The sequence below is a fragment of the Myotis yumanensis genome, unplaced genomic scaffold (assembly GCF_028538775.1).
Source record: "Myotis yumanensis isolate MYYU_CA2020_CCGP unplaced genomic scaffold, mMyoYum1.0.hap1 SCAF_2, whole genome shotgun sequence".
In the NCBI taxonomy this organism is placed as follows: domain Eukaryota; kingdom Metazoa; phylum Chordata; class Mammalia; order Chiroptera; family Vespertilionidae; genus Myotis; species Myotis yumanensis.
Genome location: NW_027223753.1, coordinates 116,614,782 through 116,635,233, shown reverse-complemented (window position 1 = coordinate 116,635,233; position 20,452 = coordinate 116,614,782). Strand labels below are relative to the sequence as shown.

At 40.9% G+C, this 20,452-nt stretch overlaps 1 protein-coding gene across 8 annotated transcripts in view; it reads right to left on the bottom strand.

Moving 5' to 3' along the window:
• The window catches only part of NRIP1 (nuclear receptor interacting protein 1), a 130,228-nt gene that overhangs the window by 98,113 nt on the left and 11,663 nt on the right, over positions 1 to 20,452 (bottom strand). For 7 of the 8 annotated variants that reach the window (XR_011470301.1, XM_070405995.1, XM_070405994.1 and 4 more), the window contains exon 2: positions 11,682 to 11,763. The gene's annotated coding sequence lies outside the window, so the exon portion shown is untranslated. Of the gene's footprint in view, positions 1 to 11,681; positions 11,764 to 14,296; positions 15,322 to 20,452 lie in introns of those variants that run through there. The other variant, XM_070405997.1, reaches the window with a different exon arrangement.

The following is a 20,452-nucleotide window of genomic DNA, read 5'->3' as shown; positions in this document are numbered from 1 at the left end:
GAGTAACAAGAATACCTAACAAGAATAACATGTGCCAGGAACTACAGTAAGTGCTTTCTATGGTTTAATTCCTTTAATCCTCAAAACAACCCTAGAAAGTTATGCCTATTTTACAGATGAGAACACTAAGCCTTAGAAGGTAAAATGATTAGCCCAAAGACTAAACAGCAGATTAGGATTCATAGGTGCTCAAAAAGAGTGTCCCAATCCTTGTCAAATTCAATTGGTTTACCTGTAAATACTGCTTTGACTCTAATGTGGGTTTTGTAAAGATTTTTAAGAAACTTTAAAAATATTTCTATATCTTAATGACTCTCAACATGGAATGCAAGTTTTTAAACAACTATTTGGAGGGTTAATTCCCAGTTATTATGATTAACTTTTATTAACTGGACAGCAAGTAAATGCCAGTTATTGACTATAGTGCTAAGTCATATGTTATAGTTAAGTCTATTCCACTTAATCACTGCCTATTAAATAGATATTATAGAACTTTACAGATGAAGAAAATAAGACACAGGGTGGTAGAGTGAACTGCCCAAAGTTGTACAACAGGTAAAGAGATAGACCTGGATTCAAATTCAGTTCAGTGTGTACTTCCTTAATGCATCCCCAAACCGCTACCTAATAAAGCCTCCCTAGTGTCACAGAAATTGATTTGAGCAACCTGTCTCCTGATCATTTCAGGAGAGTAACAGTCTGTTTTCAAATCACTGGTCAAGTTTTCTGCACCTAGAGCTCTGCTGAAGACACAAATATAATTAATTACTAGTCCTTGATGCCCCCACTAGCCTCTTTAAATAAAAACACATCTCTAGGGTAGTCCAGTGTATGGCAATTTCTATTAATAAATTCACCAACTGCATGCTTTTGTTACTGATGGCATTAGCACCCCAAATTTCTCTTACTGAAATAAAACCTAGTCAACTTTTTTGCAGGAAAATCTCTAAAACTTTTGTTAAGTATCAAAAAGTTGAGGAAATGTTGATACTTTAAAATAAATCTTGACCCAGTAAGAACTGGCACTAGCCTTTTATTTTCTTGCAGTCAGCAAAATTACAAACCTATAAAAATTCAAACAGTAGTTAAGGGCATGCAATCTGAAGTACTTGCATATGTGGTAAGTCACTTTAGAAACTTTATACTGAGACCATTTTTAACATGTAGGCAGAACTCACTTTAAAAAACTATAACCACTAAACAATAAAAGAAAAAGCAAGTCCACATACGGTTTTACTAACTGTTTTCTCTGAGAACTGTTTTCTCTAGGGGAGAAAAAAGAATATTACTGGCTCCTATGCAAACATATTTAGAAGTTGTTGTTTCTAACAGTGCATTAATCTCGATCTTTGGAAAAATCAAGTGAAGGCCACTTTAATCACTCAGCTTAAACAAGCAAGATGTAAGGAGAGAGCAGAGTTGGAGGAAGTAGAGAGAAATGGGTCAGTAGGTGGCAGATGTTAACTGATTCAAACTTGAAAAGAACTTCAAAAGCATGGACCAGGCTTTGTTGAAAATTATTAAAGTGGAAAAAGAAGAAAAAAAAGTGTAAATCTTGTGCAAGAGTGTTCTATTGAGTAAAACAGTGGTCATCCAAAAATCTATTGTATTTTTTTTGAAAAACACAGAATTAACAATATTGTCAATAATACATTACCTTTCTAAAGCATTACACTAATAACAGCAAACTTTATTTTCTCATTTACTTTGCATAATAATCCTGTGATATAGGTTGTACACTCATTTATACAGATTAAGAAACTGAGGCTCAGATTAAATAATTTGCTAACAATCTGAAGTGAGCTATAGCTCAAATATAAACCTTATGATTCTAAGACCAGCATTTTATATACCACTATATTAAACTATGGCCATTATGGTCTTAAATATCTACACAAGAGGTAGAGAAATATATCATTTGGGTTAAGTTGTTGTTTTTTTTTTTTACTTTTTGTTTTTCATAAAACAAAGAAACAAAACAACTACTTCTGACTTCTCTATTCCTGATAAATTTTTTTTTCTCTAATATATAAACTTGCAAACAAATGTCTGGTGATCGTGTGATAAACCTATCAGAAACAAGAGACTCTGAACAGCCTCAGCAATCTTGAGAAAGAAGAACAACATTGGAGGGATCACAATACCAGATAGTAAACTATACTACAAGGCCATAGTAATCAAAACAACCTGGTACTGGCATAAGAACAGGCATATAGATCAAGGGAACAGAAAAGAGAGCCCAGAAATCAACCCACGTCTCTATGGTCAATTAATATTTGACAAAGAAGGCAAGAGCATACAATGAAGTAAAGACAGTCTCTTCAATAAATGGTGTTGGGAAAATTGAATAGGTACATGCAAAAAAGTGAAACTAGACTAACAATTTACACCATACACAAGAATAAACTCAAAATGGATTGATTAAACACTTAAATGTTAAGTTGCAAAACCATAAAAATCCTAGGAAAAAAACATAGGCAGTAAAATCTCAGACATCTCTTGCAGCAATATATTTTTTTTCAGTTGAAATAGTTATTATTTATTTCCTTAGCTTTGTTTATAACTCTTTCTTTAATCTTTATTGTTGAGATTATTACATATGTCCCTCTTTTTTTCCCCCCATAGCTCCCCTCCACCCGGTTCCCACTCCACCCCAGGCCCTTGCCACCCTATTGTCTGTGTTCATACATAATGCATACATGCATATAAGATCTTTGTCTAATCACTTCCCGCAACCTCCCACACCCCCTTCCCTCTGAGAATCATCAGTCTGTTCTATTTCCATGCCCCTGATTCTATTCCATTCACCAGTTTATTCTGTTCATCAGATTTTTTATTCATTTGATTTTTAGATTCACTTGTTGATAGATATGTATTTATTGTCACTTTCTTGTTCAAAATTTTTTATCTTACCTTTTTCTTCTTCTTCCTCTTCTTAAAAAATACCTTTCAGCATTTCATATAATACTGGTTTGGTGGTGATGAACTCCTTTAGCTTTTTCTTGTCTGTGAAGTTCTTTACCTGACCTTCAAAACTGATAGCTTTGCTGGGTAGAGTAATCTTGGTTGTAGGTTCTTGCTATTCAGCACTTTGAATATTTCTTGCCACTCCCTTCTGGCCTGAATAGTTTCTGTTAAGAAATCAGCTGACAGTCGTATGGGCACTCCCTTGTAGGTAACTAACTATTTTTCTCTTGCTGCTTTTAAGATTCTTTGTCTTTTGCCCTTGGCATTTTAATTATGATGTGTCTTGGTGTGGTCGTCTTTGGATTCCTTTTGTTTGGGGTTCTCTGCGCTTCCTGGACTTGTAAGTCTATTTCTTTCACCAGATAGGGGAAGTTTTCTATCATGATTTATTCAAATAGGTTTTCAATATCTTTCTCTTTCTCTTCTTCTGGCACCCCCATAATTTGGATATTGGTATGCTTGAACTTGTCCCAGAGGCTCCTTACACTGTCTTCATATTTTTGGATTCTTTTTTCTTTTTGCTCTTCTGGTTGGCTGTTTTTTGCTTCCTTGATTCTCGGGATCCTCTAGTCTACTGTTGGATCCCTGTATACTATTCTTTATTTCAGTCCGTGTATGCTTAATTTTTGACTGGTCCCTTCCCATTTTTTTGGCATTCTCACTAAGATCCTTGAAGGTCTCACTAAGTTCCTCCAAGGTTTCTAGAAGATTCTTTAGTAACCTTATAACTGTAGTTTTGAACTTTATATCCAGGAGTTTGCGTTCTTCCATTTCTTTCATTTGTGACATGTTTGTCTCCGCATTTTGGCTGCTTCTCTATGTTTGTAGAGTGGACTTGTGGACACCTATAGGGCCCAGTGGTTCAGCATCTCTAATCACCTAAGGTGTACACTCTTGGTGCACCCCTTTGTGGACTGTGTGCACAGTTTTGTTGTAGTTGAGCCTTGACTGCTATTGGTGTCACTGGGAAGAATTGACCTCCAGGTTAACTGGCTGTGGGGACTGCTGCAACTACAGTGGGAGAGCTGCTATGCAAGAGACACCCTTATGGGGCAGGACTTGCTTCAGTGGGGCTTTGGTGCTCACTGAGTCTGCCTCTGGAGTGTGTCACTTATGGATGTGAAGAGTTGTAATCTGGTATGGTCTCACACTGACCACTGGTACACTGGATCTTAGATCTCCAAGGAGATGCAGAGTCAGCCATTGCCTAGGGCAGTGATGGCGAACCTATGACACACGTGTCAGAGGTGACATGCGAACTCATTTTTTTGGTTGATTTTTCTTTGTTAAATGGCATTTAAATATATAAAATACGTATCAAAAATATAAATCTTTGTTTTACTATGGTTGCAAATATCAAAAAATTTCTATATGTGACACGGCACCAGAGTTAAGTTAGGGTTTTTCAAAATGCTGACACGCCGAGCCCAAAAGGTTCGCCATCACTGGCCTAGGGCCACCCAGCAGGAGCTACAGAGAGACCTGCAGATTCCTCCTCTTTGTATCAGGTTTGGAAGTACCCAGATGAGGCCCACCTGTGAAGCAAGGCAGGCTGGTGCCAGCCTTGGGCCTTTTATTGATAGGTTTAGGGCTCCCTGACCCAGCTGCAGCTTGTTCAACAGGTTTTAGGCTGAGAAAGGATAAACGACTCATATGCAAAAGCCACTGCACACAGCTTGGGTGGGGATGTACACTGGGTGGGGGTGGGGTCTCAGGGAATCTCCAGGGCAGAGCAAATAGAAATAGCTGCCAGTCAGCCCTGCACTGGGTCCCCACACAGGAAAAATGACCACTGCGAGCACCTCCGTCTGGAAGAAAGCCACCCCCGAGTTCCTGCCCCAATGCCAGACAGTCCAGTTTCTCCCCATATGTGTCCTGATCTCCCAGAGCTTCGCCCTGTGGGAGCTTATAAATTCAGTTAGTGGTGCCGGCCTTTTAAGTGGAGAAGCTGGGTCTCCAGCAACCTGTGTGTCACTCAGCCCCAATCCGCACTGGTTTTTACAGTCCGTAGTTCTTACTGCCCATAGGGACTTCTTTCCCCAGCTCTGGAACCCTGAGCTGGGGTCTGGGGTGGGGCTGGGACCCCTCACTTCTCAGGGCAGCCTTTGCAGAGGCGATCTGATTAAAAAAGCGGCTCACCCAGGTGCCGGACCAGTCTGTTCCGTGCCTCCGCACCTTCTACCAGTCTCAATGTGCTTTCTTCTTTACCTCTCTAGTTGTAGTACTTTCCCTAAGCCAGCTTTCCCACGGTTCTGGATGATAGTTGTTCTGTATTTTAGTTGTAATTTTGATGTGGTTGTGGGAGGCAGCAAGTACAGGCTTTTACCTATACTGCCATCTTGGTTCTCTGTTTATAGCTCTTTTTCTTGTAGCAATATTTTTGCTGATATATCTCTTAGAGCAAGGGAAACAAGGGGAAAAATAAACAAATAGAACTACATCAAACTAAAAAGTTTCTGCACAGCAAAAGAAACTATCAACAAGATGAAAAGGGAACTCACTGTATTTGCCAATGGTACATGAGACAAGGGATTAATTTCCAAAATATATAAAGAATTCATACAACTCAACAAAAGGAAGACAAACAATCCAATTAAAAAATTGGCAAAGGACCTGAATGATACTTCTTTAAAGAGGACATAAAGATGGCCAATAGATATATGAAAAAAATTCTCAATGCCACTAATCATCAGAGAGATGCAAATTGAAACTATAATGACGTATCACCTCACACCTGCCAGAATGGTTTTCATGAATAAATCAACAAACAACAAGTGCTGGTGAAGATGTGGAGAAGAGGGAACTGTTAGATGGAATGCAGACTGGTGCAGTCACTGTGGAAAACAGTATGGAGTTTCCTCTAAAAATTAAATATGGAACTGCCTGTTAACCCAGCCATCCATCCCACTTTTGGGAATATAACCTAAGAATCTTGAAACACCAATCAAAAAGAACGTATGCATCCCTATGTTCATAGCAGCAATATTTACACTTATCTACTGAAAACAGCCCAAATGCCCATCATCCTATCTAATAATAGAGAAACATGGTAATTAACCGTACCTCCGACACGCTTCCCATTGGCTAATCAGTGAGATATGCAAATTAAACGCCAGCCAAGATGGCAGCTAATTTGCATATGTGGACGCCAAGCCATGGAGCAAAGCCCGTTGGCCCCGGGTAGGAGCAGCCCTCCGCGCCGCCGCCGCCACCGGGATCCGCCCCCGGGAGCCCAGCTGGGCGGTGGGAGCGGAGGGCTTCGCTGGCCCAGGGCAGGAGCAGCAAGCGAAGGCCGGCATGGGGAGCGTGGAGAGCAAAGCCCTCCGCACTGCCGCAGAGCGACCGCTGGCCCGGGGCAGGAGCAGTGAGCGAAGGCCAGCATGGGGAGCATGGAGAGCGAAGCCAGCTCGCCGGCTCCGCCCCCAGGAGCCAAGCCCGGCGGCGGGAGCAGAGAACGAAGCCCACCGCGAGGGTCCCTACCAGCGAAGAGCAAAGGCCTGGGTTCCTGCCGCTGGAGGAAAACTGGTGCCAGCAGCCAGGGGAAGGGGTCCCAACTGCAAAAAAGCACAAGTTGGGCTTAGGCGGCCGCTTCCCTGCCCCCACACTTGGCTTCTGCGGTGATCAATCAGTGACCGCAGAAGCCCGGTGCGGCGGCAGGGAAGCGGGCCGCCACCAGCGTCCCCAGCCAGCGCTTCCCTGACCTGCACCCGGCTTCTGAGATGGGTGACACCTATGTTTGCATGACACATAACTGACTACCTTCCCTGGAAGCACAGAAGAAGAAGAAGCCCTCAGAAGAAGCCGCCCAACTTTGGTCCAGGCGCCAGCGCCTGCGGATTGCTGCAGCCCAGGAGAGGGACAAGCTACCCGCCCAAGGTCCCAGGCTGCAGCCACCGGAGAAGCTGCCAGCCCTGTGGCCAGGGAAACAGGTTCCCCCTTCTCCGACTGCAGTCATTACTTCAATATTCCCCTTCTGAATTTCTCTCCTGTGCTGCAACCCAACTCCACTTTTCTTCGGAAGGATACAGAACAGAGAGAGCAGTGTTAAAAGCTTACATTTTTAAGCCAGTAAGGTTGGTACTTAAACATATAAATAGAAAACTAGAGTCCTCCTTAAGGTAACAAAGGCTACAAAGGACAGGGACAGCGCATGACCTATTATATCTAGCAATCCATATAGGGACTGAAAACTTTGCAATGATGACAATTACTGAAGATATGAATCAACTAAAATAGTTGACAGGGACAATTCTTCCATCTTTGAAAATATCTACATCAAATCTGTTTAAATAGATTTTCATCTGCATAATATAACACATTCTGACAATACCACCACCACCACCACCAATGTGGTCAGTCAGTGTTGTGCAGATAAATGTTTAATAACTAAGAGACCCCCCCCCCCCAGTGCACAAATTTTGTGCACCGGGCTACTAGTCCTATCTAATAGAAGAGAAACATGGTAATTAGCCGTACCTCCGCTACCCTTCGCATTGGCTAATCAGGGCGATATGCAAATTAACTGCCAGCCAAGATGGCGGCCGGCAGCCAAGCAGCTTGAAGCGAACATGAGGCTTGCTTGCTTCAGTGATGGAGGAAGCCAACGTTCCCCGCCTGCCGCTGTCAGCCTCTAAGCTTGCAGTTTGAAACACTGTTACAAATATAGAAGCTAAACAAAACCCCAGAAACTTGCTTTCAGCCAGCCTGGCTTCAACCAGCAGGAGAGCAACATTGTTTCAATAATAAAACAAACCCAGATCCCTGCTTTCAGCCAGCCGGGATCTCAGAGCTGGAGTTGAAACAGTGTTTCGATTATAGAACCCAAACAAACCAGATACCTGCTTTCAGCAGCCGAGGCCTCAGAGCTGGAGCCAAGCCTCAGAGCTAAAGCTGACCCAGAATAAAAAAAAAAAAAAAGGACAGATTGGGAGCTTCAGTCACCTGCCAGCCTGAAAACGGCCCTCAGCCCCTCACCCAAACTGGCCAGGCACCCCAGTGGGGACCCCCACCCTGAAGGGGGTGTGACCAGCTGCAAAGAGCCATCATCCTCTCACCCAGGCTGGCCAGGCACCCAAGCGGAACCCCCACCCTGATCCAGGACACCCTTCAGGGCAAACCAGCCGGCCCCCACCTGTGCACCAGGCCTCTATCCTATTTAGTAAAAGGGTAATATGCCTCCCAGCACCGGGAACAGTGGAGCAGAGAGGCCTCCCAGCACCGGGAGCAGTGGAGCCGCGAGGCCTCCTGGCACCAGGATCAGCGTGACAGGGGGCAGCGACCAAACCCCTGATCGCCCTGCGGCTCTGTGTGAGACAGAGTGCGGCGCCCCAACCTCCTGATGGGCCCTGCTGTGTGTGTGACGGGGTAGAGCCATAACCTCCCCATCGGCTCTGCCCTGAGTGTGACAGTGGTGGCGCCCCAACCCCCTGATGGGCCCTGCTCTGTGTGTGACAGGGTGCGGCGCCCCAACCTCCCCGCCCCCCCCCCCCGACGAGCCCTGCTCTGTGTGTGACGGGGTAGAGCCATAACCTCCCCATTGGCCCTGCCCTGAGTGTGACAGGGTGCGGCGCCCCAACCCCCTGATCCGCCCTGCTCTGTGTGTGACAGGGGGTGGTGACCCAACTCCCCTATCGGCCCTACTCTGTGAGTGACAGGGGGGAGCTCCCCAATCCCCTGTTCGGCCCTGCTCTGTGCGTGACAGGGGGGAGCTCCCCAACCCCCTGACCGACCCTACTCTGTGCGTGACAGGGTACGGAGACCCAACCCCCCTGATGGGCCCTGCTCTGTGAGTGACAGGGGGCAGCGCCCCAACCCCCGATCGGCCCTGCTCTGTGCATGACAGGGGGTGGGGCACAACCTCCCCATCGACCCTGCCTTGAGTGTGACAGGGGGCGGTGCCCCAACCCCCCAATCGGCCCTACCCTGAGCGTGACTGAGGGTGGCATTGCAACCTCCCAATCCGCCCTGCTCTGTGCATGACAGGGGGCGGTGCCCCAACTCCCCAATCGGCCCTGCTCTGAGCCCGACCAGGGGCTGCACCTAGGGATTGGGCCTGCCCTCTGCCACCCGGGAGCAGGCCTAAGCCAGCAGGTCATTATCTCCCAAGGGGTCCCAGACTGCGAGAGGGCACAGGCCGGGCTGAGGGACCCCCCCGCCCCCCCGAGTGCACAAATTTTTGTGCACTGGGCCTCTAGTATATAATAAAATCCTAATATGCAAATTGACCGAAAAGCATAACAACTGGCGTAACGACTGGGCGTTATGACATGCACTGACCACCAGGGGGCAGACGCTCAATGCATGAGCTTCCCCCCACCAGCATCTGCCCTCCAAGAGGGAGGAGACTGGCGGGGGAGGGCCAGCGAGTGGGCGGCGCCAGGCCGCCAGCCAAAGTGGCTGTCAACAAGGGCCCCCAATCGCTCCGCCCACCGGTCGCCCCACAAATTGGCCCTGATCACCAGCCAGGCCTAGGGACCCTACCCTATATATTGGGAACAGTCTCTTAGATTTAAAAATTAAAACCTTGCAAGGCTACTCTAACACTGAAAAAAAACAGGATGATGCAGCAATAACATGCATGGACTCTGATCTGCACATTTTGTGGTCAGCCCTGAATCTGACACCTGTAACTGTGTGACAAAGCCAATTCTCTCTGCTCCAGTTTTTCCATCCATAAGATGGGGAAAATGGTACTACTGCCTCAGAAGGATCATGTTATGTACTACTTTTTATAATCAGGAGAGAAAAATGTAGCTGCCCATACAACAGCAAGATGCCTTTCACCTGAATAAAAAGCATGATTACTGGTGCATACAGCATCCTGGATTGTGAGAGGGGTGTCCAACTGCCGGTTTAGGCCCGACATTCCCTGAGGGGTCCCAGATTGCGAGAGGACACAGGTCTGGCTGGGGCCTCTAAAAGTAAATAATCTTGAACATAGAGAGTTTCTAATTTAAAAGTCCAATATATTATGCTATGGAAACATAAAAAAACTACATTCATCTAATTTTAGAAATTCATACTCCTTAACAAGTGATTCAGAAAATATGTAAAACTGGTTTTTGTGTTATTTCATGTGAATATAAATCATGAATATCCAGTTAATAAAGTAAATATGTACTGAAAGAATTTGACCTATTTACTACAACTTTAAGAAATGTATCATTTTGCCCAGCCAGTGTGCCTCAGTAGTTGACCATTGACCCATGAACCAAGAGGTCACCAGTGTGATTCTGGTCAGGCACATGCCTGGGGTTGCAGCCTCTATTCCCAGTAGGGCGCGTGTAGGAGGCAGCCTATTGATGCTTCTTTCTCATCAATGTTTCTATCTATCTCTCTCCCTTTCTGTCTCTCCGAAAAATCCTGTTAATAAAAGCCTATGTGGTCGTCATGCCCTCACGCCATGACACCCTCACACCGCAACTAAAGATCACCAAGAGACTGTGTGCACAAAGGGCACGCGCGGGTGGGAGGGGCTGCATGCGCACGTGGGTGGGCAAGGGCTTGACACTGCATGTGTGGCGCAAAGGCAGGGCCTGTGGCTCTGTGCAGCGAGGCTTGGGGGTCCCATGGTGCGGAGGCAGGGCCCCCAGCTCCAGCCTACCTCTTTGGGGAAACCCATTGAGGAGCCCCGGATGAGTGGGGGGGGCCTACCTCCTTGGGGCGATAGATCACGGGGATCCCGCACTGTGAGAGGGCACAGGACAGGCTGGGGGACCCCCCCCCCCAAGTGCATGAATTTCATGCACTGCGCCTCTAGTTAAAAATAAACATATTTTTAAAAATATATCATTTAATTAAATGAATTTAAGTGCCCTTCTTTCATTTCTTTCCATTCCAAGCAAGACAGCTGGCAAGTTTTTTTTTGTTTTTTTTTTTATTGCTTAAAATATTACAAAGGGTATTACATATATGTCCTTTTTCTTCCCCGCCCTTGAACACAAGACTTAACGGAGGTGGAAAGGTGGACACTAACAAGGAAACCTCGAATATGGCTGAATGGAACCGTGTTTATCACTAACTAGTCAAACTAGTTGGTGTATTCACATGGGTTTGGGGGTTGCAAAGACAGAACATGAAGCAGGTAAGCTGCTCAACTGACAATCTTACTATCCCTTTCCTTCCTAGTAATACATCACATGTTCTGAGACTCTGGGCCAACAAGCAGATAAACTGTAATGCTACATCAACCTAACCGCATGTGATAATGCAGACAGGGAATTTAGTAGATGGGCATTCAGAGGCAGAGGTGGGTGACCTGGTTGCATAAGTCCATGGATCCTGATGAAACACTGATAGAAAGATGGCAGCTGGTCCATAAAATAGAAGGTAGAGTTTTCATAGGTAGGAAGACCTTAGGACTGCCTGCTTTATTTAATGTATATTTCACAATTCTAAAACAGGAACATTTTATATCTCATTTTGAATCAAAACATTCTTATAAATTGTGCAATACTGAAAAGGTGAAATGCTTCTGATGTTTAAAACAGGCAAAACTGGTTCCATCTAAATCGGATTTCTTTCACTCACACTAAATTCAAAATCTACCAACACTTAAATGTACGCCTCTGTTACAAATGTCAAACATCTAATTTATCAATACAAAAACTTAAAAGAAAAATAAGTAGAAAATTATGGCATAATCTTCTTTCCTATCATTGAAATGGCTTATCTACATTTTCTAAAAAATGGAACAATGACACAAAATACAATACCTTCTGGAAGTGTTTCTCTCAAATGTTAAAATAATGGGTCCTGAGAACAGAGTTCTGAAATAGCTCACAATCCAAACAATTCCTGAAAATTAAGAGAAATAAGTGTTACTTCAAGTGCATCTTATCTTTAAAAAAACAAATAGTATGTTTTACAACAAAATCCTAACTACTGACTAAAATAAACTAAACTCAGAAAACAAACAAGATTTATGGCAAGATAAAAATATTCTTAACTATACATGCTTTCCTTGGGTATAGCTGTTGACCAAATCTGATTTAAAAAAAACCTGCATTATAAAATTATTTACCAAAATAGACTTGTTTTTATTACATTTTTATAGTAGTCAACAGAGAGTTTGAAACAACCCCCTTTTTTTTTTCTTGACCACTGGGAACAAAAGTTGTTAAACTCAGAATTAGAACCATTCTAGATCTAGAATGGCATCAACTTGTAGGAAAGTTTATACTTTCAGGAACCAAACAGTGGGTGAAATGTTTTGGGCAAGAGGCACAGTCTCCATTTAATACTGTGGTAGCTGAGGAAACTTCACATTGATCAGCAGGCCAAGGACAGTGAAGCTAGTTGGAGATAGAGAAGGCATGATACAAACTCCCTGGCTCCATTACAGCAGCATTCCATTTATATCAGTCACTGTCCTTATATCTGTTTTACATTTCTAGAATTCTCAATTTCTATCCTATAACCTATAACTTATACTCATAAATGATAGCTTAGCCCAGAAATAGGTCCATAAACCTGAACTTTAACCTCTCAAAATAAAGTAGCCATTTTACTTATTTCTTCATTTTACCAGTGGTCATTAGTCTCCCTAAAACCATACATGGGTACCAAATGTCTGAGAGATGCTTCCTCAATACCCTAGGAGGGAAGGCTCTTCAACCACTGTAACTCTAAGTCACTGTCTCAATATCTTGCTTATTGTCATTCTCCCTGTGAACTTTTCATTCATCTTTGAATCTCCCAATACCTAGCATGATGCAAGGTACAGAGCAGATGCTCAGTAATTGTTTTAATAAGCCGCTGAATCTTAGAAATGCTATCAATTATTATACCATGCTGAAATGAAAAATACCATAAAAGAAAGTTATATGGTTCAACTACAAGGGACAATAGTTGCCTTTCTTTAAAAAAGAAACAAAAAAAAACATTTTTATTGATTTCAGAGAGGAAGGGGGGGCAGAGAGAGAGAGAGAGAAACATCAACGATGGGGGAGGAATTATGCATCAGCTGCCTCCTACACAGCCCACACTAGAAATCAAGCCCGTAACCCAGGCATGTGCCCTGACCGGGAATCGAACTGTGACCTCCTGGTTCATAGGTCGATGATCAACCACTGAGCTATGCTGGCTGAGCATACTTGCCTTTCTTTTAATTACTTCATTCTTTCTCTTTCTCTCTCTCATCTTCCCCCCGCCCCCCCACCTCAGTTCTTCATCAGCAAGACTTTTCAAGTAAAGGGTGTCCCAAAATTCACGCAAGAAGTAATTTTGTTAGAAAACACAGGTTTATAATTAAAAATTGTAAATTTTTTATTGATTCATAAAGTATACAGTATAGGGTTATGTATGAAATAGCATATCGGGTAAATGGCCTCCACGGCTTTGCTGGCACATATGCAGTCTTTTGTTGAAATTTTCCATGACCGTTTTGCATAAATGTGGCTGAATTTCGTTGATACAGAGCTCCATTTCCTCCTTCAAGGCATGGGTGGTCGTGGGCTTGTTGGCATAAACCTTAGACTTCAAAAAATCCCACAGAAAAAAGTCCAACGGCGTTAAATCCCATGATCTGGGCAGCCAATTCTGATCACCAAAACGGGAAATTACATGACCAGAAAATGACTCATGCAGTAATTGAATTGTTTCTCGGGCTGTATGGCATGTGGCACCATCTTGTTGAAACCACATGTCGTCCACATCCATATCTTGCAATTTAGGCACAAAAAACTGGATTATCATGTTGAGATAGCGAGCACCATTAACTGTTATTGCCTGAGCAGCCACATTTTCGAAGAAGAATGGTCCGATGATGCCTCCAGCCGAAAATCCACACCAAACAGTGACACGTTGTGGATATTTTGCCCGATATGCTATTCCATACATAACCCCTATACTGTATACTTTATGAATCAATAAAAATTTACAATTTTTAATTATAAACCTGTGTTTTCTATCAAAATTACTTCTTGTGTGAATTTTGGGACACCCTTTATCTATGTCAATGCTCTGCCAACCCCTATAGACAATTAGCCTAGCTGGGTAGCAGGTCTCTTTATAGGTGAATTGGGACTCCAGTCCTACTGTCTGAGGTCCTACACCCTATTGGCATGATAAATGGACATTAACACAAATCCCCTAAGCACATATTGGCAGCTCCTAAGCTACCCTCCATCTGCAGCAGGAAATGTCACTTATATGTTGTGTAAGTCAAAATACTTAGAATCAACACTAGGGATAACCCACTTAATAGATTTTGAGTTTTTCCTTTTGATCAATATGTATTTTTTTAAACTAAGTAGTTACTAAAAATGTTTTTCAGAAATCATATTTATGAAAAATGCTAATCACACTTGTTAACTTTTCAAACTCTCACAATTAACTGTGAACTGCATGTCAGTTGGGCATGACTGTATCCACTTCATTTCCATGTCAGTTGTATTCATGACGTCCAATAAAGCATTGTCAGCAAAAAAAAAAAAAAGTATCAACACTAAAGGCACAATGTTCCCCAAACTTTAGAAGACAGAAAGTATCACCTTAAAGTAGAATTTTAACTATTAGAAAAAACAAACACACAAACACCTTGAAGAGACTTCCTACTGCTTAAAAAAAAATGTGTTGCTGTTTTTTTTTTGTGGGTTTGGGTTTTGTTTTTTGGCCCCAAATCATTTCCTATTAGGACACTACTTTTTCAGCAGCTAAATAAAAACATCACCAAATCATTTTACGTAATAAAATTTAACCTTATTCTGACCTTCCACATAAAGCAAACAAACCTCTCTATCCAATAAGATCCCATCTGAACTATGTAAGGTGATAAATAATACCTTAATTGCTTTTATTTACATGACTTTGAAACTATTCTGGGCTGAAGTCACTGACTCAAGGTCACATTACAAAAAAGTAAAATGTATGTCCAGCCAGCATGGCTCAGTGGTTGAGCATCAACCTATGAACCAGGAGGTCACAGTTCGTTTCCCAGCCAGGGCATCTGCCCGGGTTGTGGGGTGTGCAGGAGGCAGCTGATCAATGATTCTCACCACTGATGTTTCTCTCTCTCTCCCTCCCTCTTCCTTCCTCTTTTTAAAATAAAAATAAATAAATAAATAATTAAAAAACAAGGAAAATGATGCAATTTACCCAGGAGGAATGATCTACTTAAGACAGTGTGGTAGCACCTTCTCCCTCCCTCATTAGGAGACACCAAATGCATAGTGCAATTAACAGGTACATCTCTATTTGAAATGTATTACATATAAACACATTAATTTTACAAATATAAATATGTACTAAGACTATATATTTAAATAAGTTTATCACATATTACGGTTTCCTTATTAACACCAATCTGCCTGAATAGAGACAAATGACAATTCTATACCCTAACAACATTTAAAATCAAAACATGAAACAGGGCAATTCTTTTTTTCCAGTGTCTCATAAAAATTGCTTACAACTAAAATTCAGGTTACGAAGCTATAAAAAATTTTAGGACAAGGACTGATAAAACAGCATCCTAAGTACAGACAATCCCTGACTTTTGATGGTTCAACTTATCATTTTTTTCAACTTTACAATAGTGCAAAAGCTAAATGCATTCAGTAGAAACCATACATCAAATTTTGAATTTTGGTATTTTCCTGGGCTAGCTAAATGCTGTATGATACTCTCTCCCTTGTGACAATGGACAGTGGCAGTGGGCTGCAGCTCCCAGTCAGCCAGCTATCAAGGGTAAACAACTGATACTTTACAGTGTACTGTGCTGCCAGCATTTTTTGGATATTGTGTTTTGTTTTCACATCCCATCAGGTCTACAAAATGTTCATTTGTGTCTTCTGCTTCTAGTGGGAAAAGGAGGAAGGCAATGACTTTTGAGATGAAACTCAAGATAACTGCCCAACTGTAGGCTAATGGAAGTGTTCTGAGCACATTAAAGGTAGGTTAGGCTAAGTTATGGTGATTAGTAGATTAGGTATTGAATGTATTTTCAACTTACGATGGGTTTTTCAGAATGTAACACCATCATAAGTTGAGGAGCATCTGTATATTAAGAGTTTTTGCTTTTTTTTTTTTTTAACCTAAATAAGCATATGTCCAACTAATTTGCTTAGAGGAGCAGAAGACTTAACATGCATGTCTCAAAGCCAATAATGCCACATTAGTAAAACTAAGGAAGCACAATAAAATGACAGAAATTAACGACCATAGATTATAAGGGACAACATATATTTTTCAAAAACTTCAGAATATATCAAAACACACAAAAACAAGTTAACTCTACAAAATATTTTCCTTCAGTTTAGTAAAATTCTAACACAAACAAGGTATTATTGGCACTTGAGTTTACTGGAGAAAAGGGAAGGAAACTATAAAGAATGGAATCTAGGTTACACTAAAAATGTTTGTCATAATGGCACAAATGTAGAATGCCAATTTTTTTGGTTTATTATAATATCAGCAGGAAATTCATTTAAGTAGTATGTGTCCATTAAATTAGATAAATTTCCATTATTTATTTTACTACACAAGTACTTTTATACTACTCAAGCCAATCTTTTGCAATTTAGAAATGATTTAATGAAAGAGAAACAGTATTATAAAATTTATGCCTTTATACCTTCTCTCCCTTGGTAGAAGGGCAAGACCTTTATCGTGTAAATCTATAATGGATCCAAATTGTTTCATTTGATGCTACTCCACAAAAAACACAGGATGAATACATATTTAAGTACCATAATCCTAAATAAACTCCAATAATATGATGTTACTTTGTCTTTTCTAAATGAGAAATAAACACCTTAATTTCTCTTTATAAGTTAAGCCAATTTCCTTTGGAATTTCTCAGTAGTAAAATAAAAAATATTTTTAAAGATACTAGTTACTATTATGAATCACATGTAACGTTCAGTGACCATATCCTGTTTAGATATTTTAATTTTCTTTCTTTAAAAAGCAACTTAAGGTCTAATACAATATATCTACAGTTGACCTTTGAACAACATGGGTTTGAACTATGTGGATCCCCTTATACACAGATATTTATATTCAATAAATACCTGTACTATTTTTGATCCACAATTAGGATCTGTGGATGTGGAGGGCCAACTGTATGCCATTCTATATAAGAGACTTTAACATCTGTGGATTTTGGTATCCACAGAGGTACTGGAACCAATCCTCTGAGGATAATGAAGGACAACTTAAGTTTATGGGGAGTCAAAAGTTATACAGGGATTTTCAACTGGGGGGGAGCAATTAGGGAGGGAGAAGGCACACCTAACCCCAGGTGTTGTTCAAGGGTCAACTGTAATCTGCATAATTATGTAACAGGCAATTCATGGTTCACATACTTTGAGAAGTATAAAAGCAAGGGGGCCAATCAAAATCTTCTAATATTATTTCCAATGTTCTTGGTTATATTTTTATCTGAATTCAAATTTTAGGTTGGTAGTAATTTGATGATAAAGATAACTTTGTTATTTCTCAAATACTTCCTCTGTCCACCCAAAAGACTGAAAGCTTTATACTCCTAAAGCTCATTGATTATGATCACAATTCCTAAGCTCTAATTCATCTACATAAAATTAGGATTTTCCTTTTCATGGATGTGTTAAAGCCTTTGCGTATTTTTAAATGGGCTACAACCTTGAACTGAAAATAAACTATATTAATGGCATCACTCTTACAGATCTCAAAGTTAAATAAAGAGATAACTCTGAGTCTAGGTTTAGACACACTTAATTTTAACACAATGCATCAACCTCAGGTGAGCCTAGTAAATCCTGCCCACAAAGCCACGTGTGTGTGTCTTTCTAGTTTTTCTTTTCCCTTCCTCTTCCCCATGAGGTTAATGAACAAAATATTACATTTCTTAAATATATTTGATGGTTTGGAGGTAAACTATCCATTAGTCTGTAAAAGAGGTACCTGAGTACTTACCAGTTGAGTATATAAAATTAAATCCTGGACTGACAGGGTTGCTTAGGTAACACTCAGAAAAGAACTATGTGACTCCAACTATAGGGAATAAGCCATAAACACTCCATAAAATCAAGTGTTATCTAGAGTAGACCATCTCTCCATTTGAAATACCTGCTAGAGAATATGTTAATACACAATTCCATTTAGGAAATATTTTTCTTCCTCTCTCACCTGTTCCCCCACCCATCTTGCATTCAATTCCATAAATAGCAATTATCTCCCATTATAAAACAGTTGGCGGTTAAAACAATGAGCCAAGGAGGAAAGTACAATATTCTATAACTGACATTTACTGCATTGGCCTTGGACTTCTAATCTTTACCAGACGGGCACACAAATCAATCCATCAGCTCATAAAGGTGTGCTTTTTTAACCTCTAAAACAGATGGGATTGGCCAGAAGTGTCTGGCATGTCAAACTGCTAATCACTGCTGCCCTTTGCACAAAATAACCCACTTAAGTTGAGGCATGGTTGCACTGTAACCGACATTAGTCTGTGGGAAACCCATTTAACTGTCACACACTCCTGCCACTCCTGCTCTCCCTTAATTAAGCCTAATGCCTTATGCTTTGACCTTTTGTTCTAGTCTATTAACCCTATCTAGTACAAGTTCAATTATGCTAAACTAAAAACTTTGCTATAAAATATTAAATGCCATGCTCAAAAAATCGTAAGGAACATCCTCCCAACCCTTAGCTCTATGCACCCTGTTGCTCAAAGCATACAACAGTAAGACTTCACTTTTGGAGTGATACTGATTCTTAGAGAGTCTACAGCAGAGAAGAACCAAATTATCAATCTAGTCCACCGACTTTTTTACGAACTGAAGCCCGAAAACACTAAATGACTCTCCCATTTCATGGCATCAGAGGAGCCTCATTGAATCTATCTACTCTCTAGCTCTAATCTTTTATTCTCCATGGTACCTCTGATTAATAAACTACCCAGCAGTGTATTATGGTTACTAATGTTTTCACCACAACTCATTACATTTTACCACGACTACACCACACACATAGATCTAAAGCAAAATAAACGGGCCCATCAACAGAGTTTAGAAGTAATTTTTTCCTTTTCTCCCACACCAAAAATTTCTAGCCCCTCACTACTTTTTTTCTTTTTAAAAGTAGCAATGGTTGTTTAGAACTGCTAAATTATGCAACACTTAAACAGCAATATGCATGAAATACATTTTTTTCCCTGATGATTTATTTAAGTATTCAATAGGGCAAATGACTTAAGATCCAGAAAGCAATTACAAGTTGCTACTTAACCTCAATGGACAAATTCACAGCTGGTTATTGTTAAAATTATTTTTACACCTATATGTATATGGATTGCTGTTCACATTTATCAGAAGTCTAAAAAATAAAAACTTTAAAATTCACTGCAAAATGAAATGAAATGTAGTCGAAACTAGCAAGCTATTATCACAGGGGGATTTTTGTGTTAGTATATAATAATGTGTCTTATTATGTTTCTTTCCACTTTATATAACTACAAAACATTTTACTATTCTATACAATTAAAGGTCAATTAACAAAATAAAATTTGGATTTCTATTTATAACTTGTTAGAAAAAGCCTATCAATTTTACATTTTCAAAAAATTTAAAGTCAGATTTTAATTTCATATTTTTGGCTGACTTCCCAAAGGCCCAATGCCTATTTTCAAATATTAACAAATATTGTCATTTTTGCCTTTAGCAACTTGGAACCATACAGGTTAGCGCAATTATAAAATGGAAGAGATAATAGTTTTCAAATGAAGTATTATTCAGAGTTGTGATGAAATGATGAATAATTTTGTCATTGGGACAAAATTCACTACTTTTTAAGAGGAAGAAAGAGATTGTGGTACAAGAGTTTAAAACTCAAAGTGAATGTGTTCATGTTATTAGAATAATGCGTTCAAAGGAAAGTATCTATTGGAGGAACATACACAAAGATGTATAAAATGTAAAGCACACAGATGGATGAGTAGTCAAAACTAAAACAAACACTTGTAGCAGCAAAGCAATGATTTAGAGTCTCATTTGCATTTTTTTAGTGCACTGGCAAATAATGTTAATTTAAATGAGACATCATGCCTTAGTTATAAGAGTCTGTTCATGAAAATAGAAAATAAGTTTGCATCTCTGCTGAGGAATTCAACAGTGAAAAATTCATATTAATGTATAGAATTGATGCACTCTATAACATATTGACTTGCAAAGAAAGAAAAAGGCAGTTTGGATACTCAGGATATGCACTGATGAAAGCACAAAGAAGGATATACTACACTAGAGGCCCTGTGCACGAAATTCGTGCACGGTTAGGGTCCCTAGGCAAAGAGGGCCGATCTGCAGGGCAACTGGCAGGGTGATTGGGGGCCCCAGCTGGCACCCACCTTGGCTGGCCTGGGACCTGAGGTCTGGGGGTAGCTCCTGCATTGAAAGTCTGCCCCCTGGTGGTCAGTGTGCATCATAGCGACTGGTCATTCCACTGGTTGTTCTGCTGTTAGGTTGATTTGCATAGTAGGCTTTGATTATATAGGATAGTGTTCTAA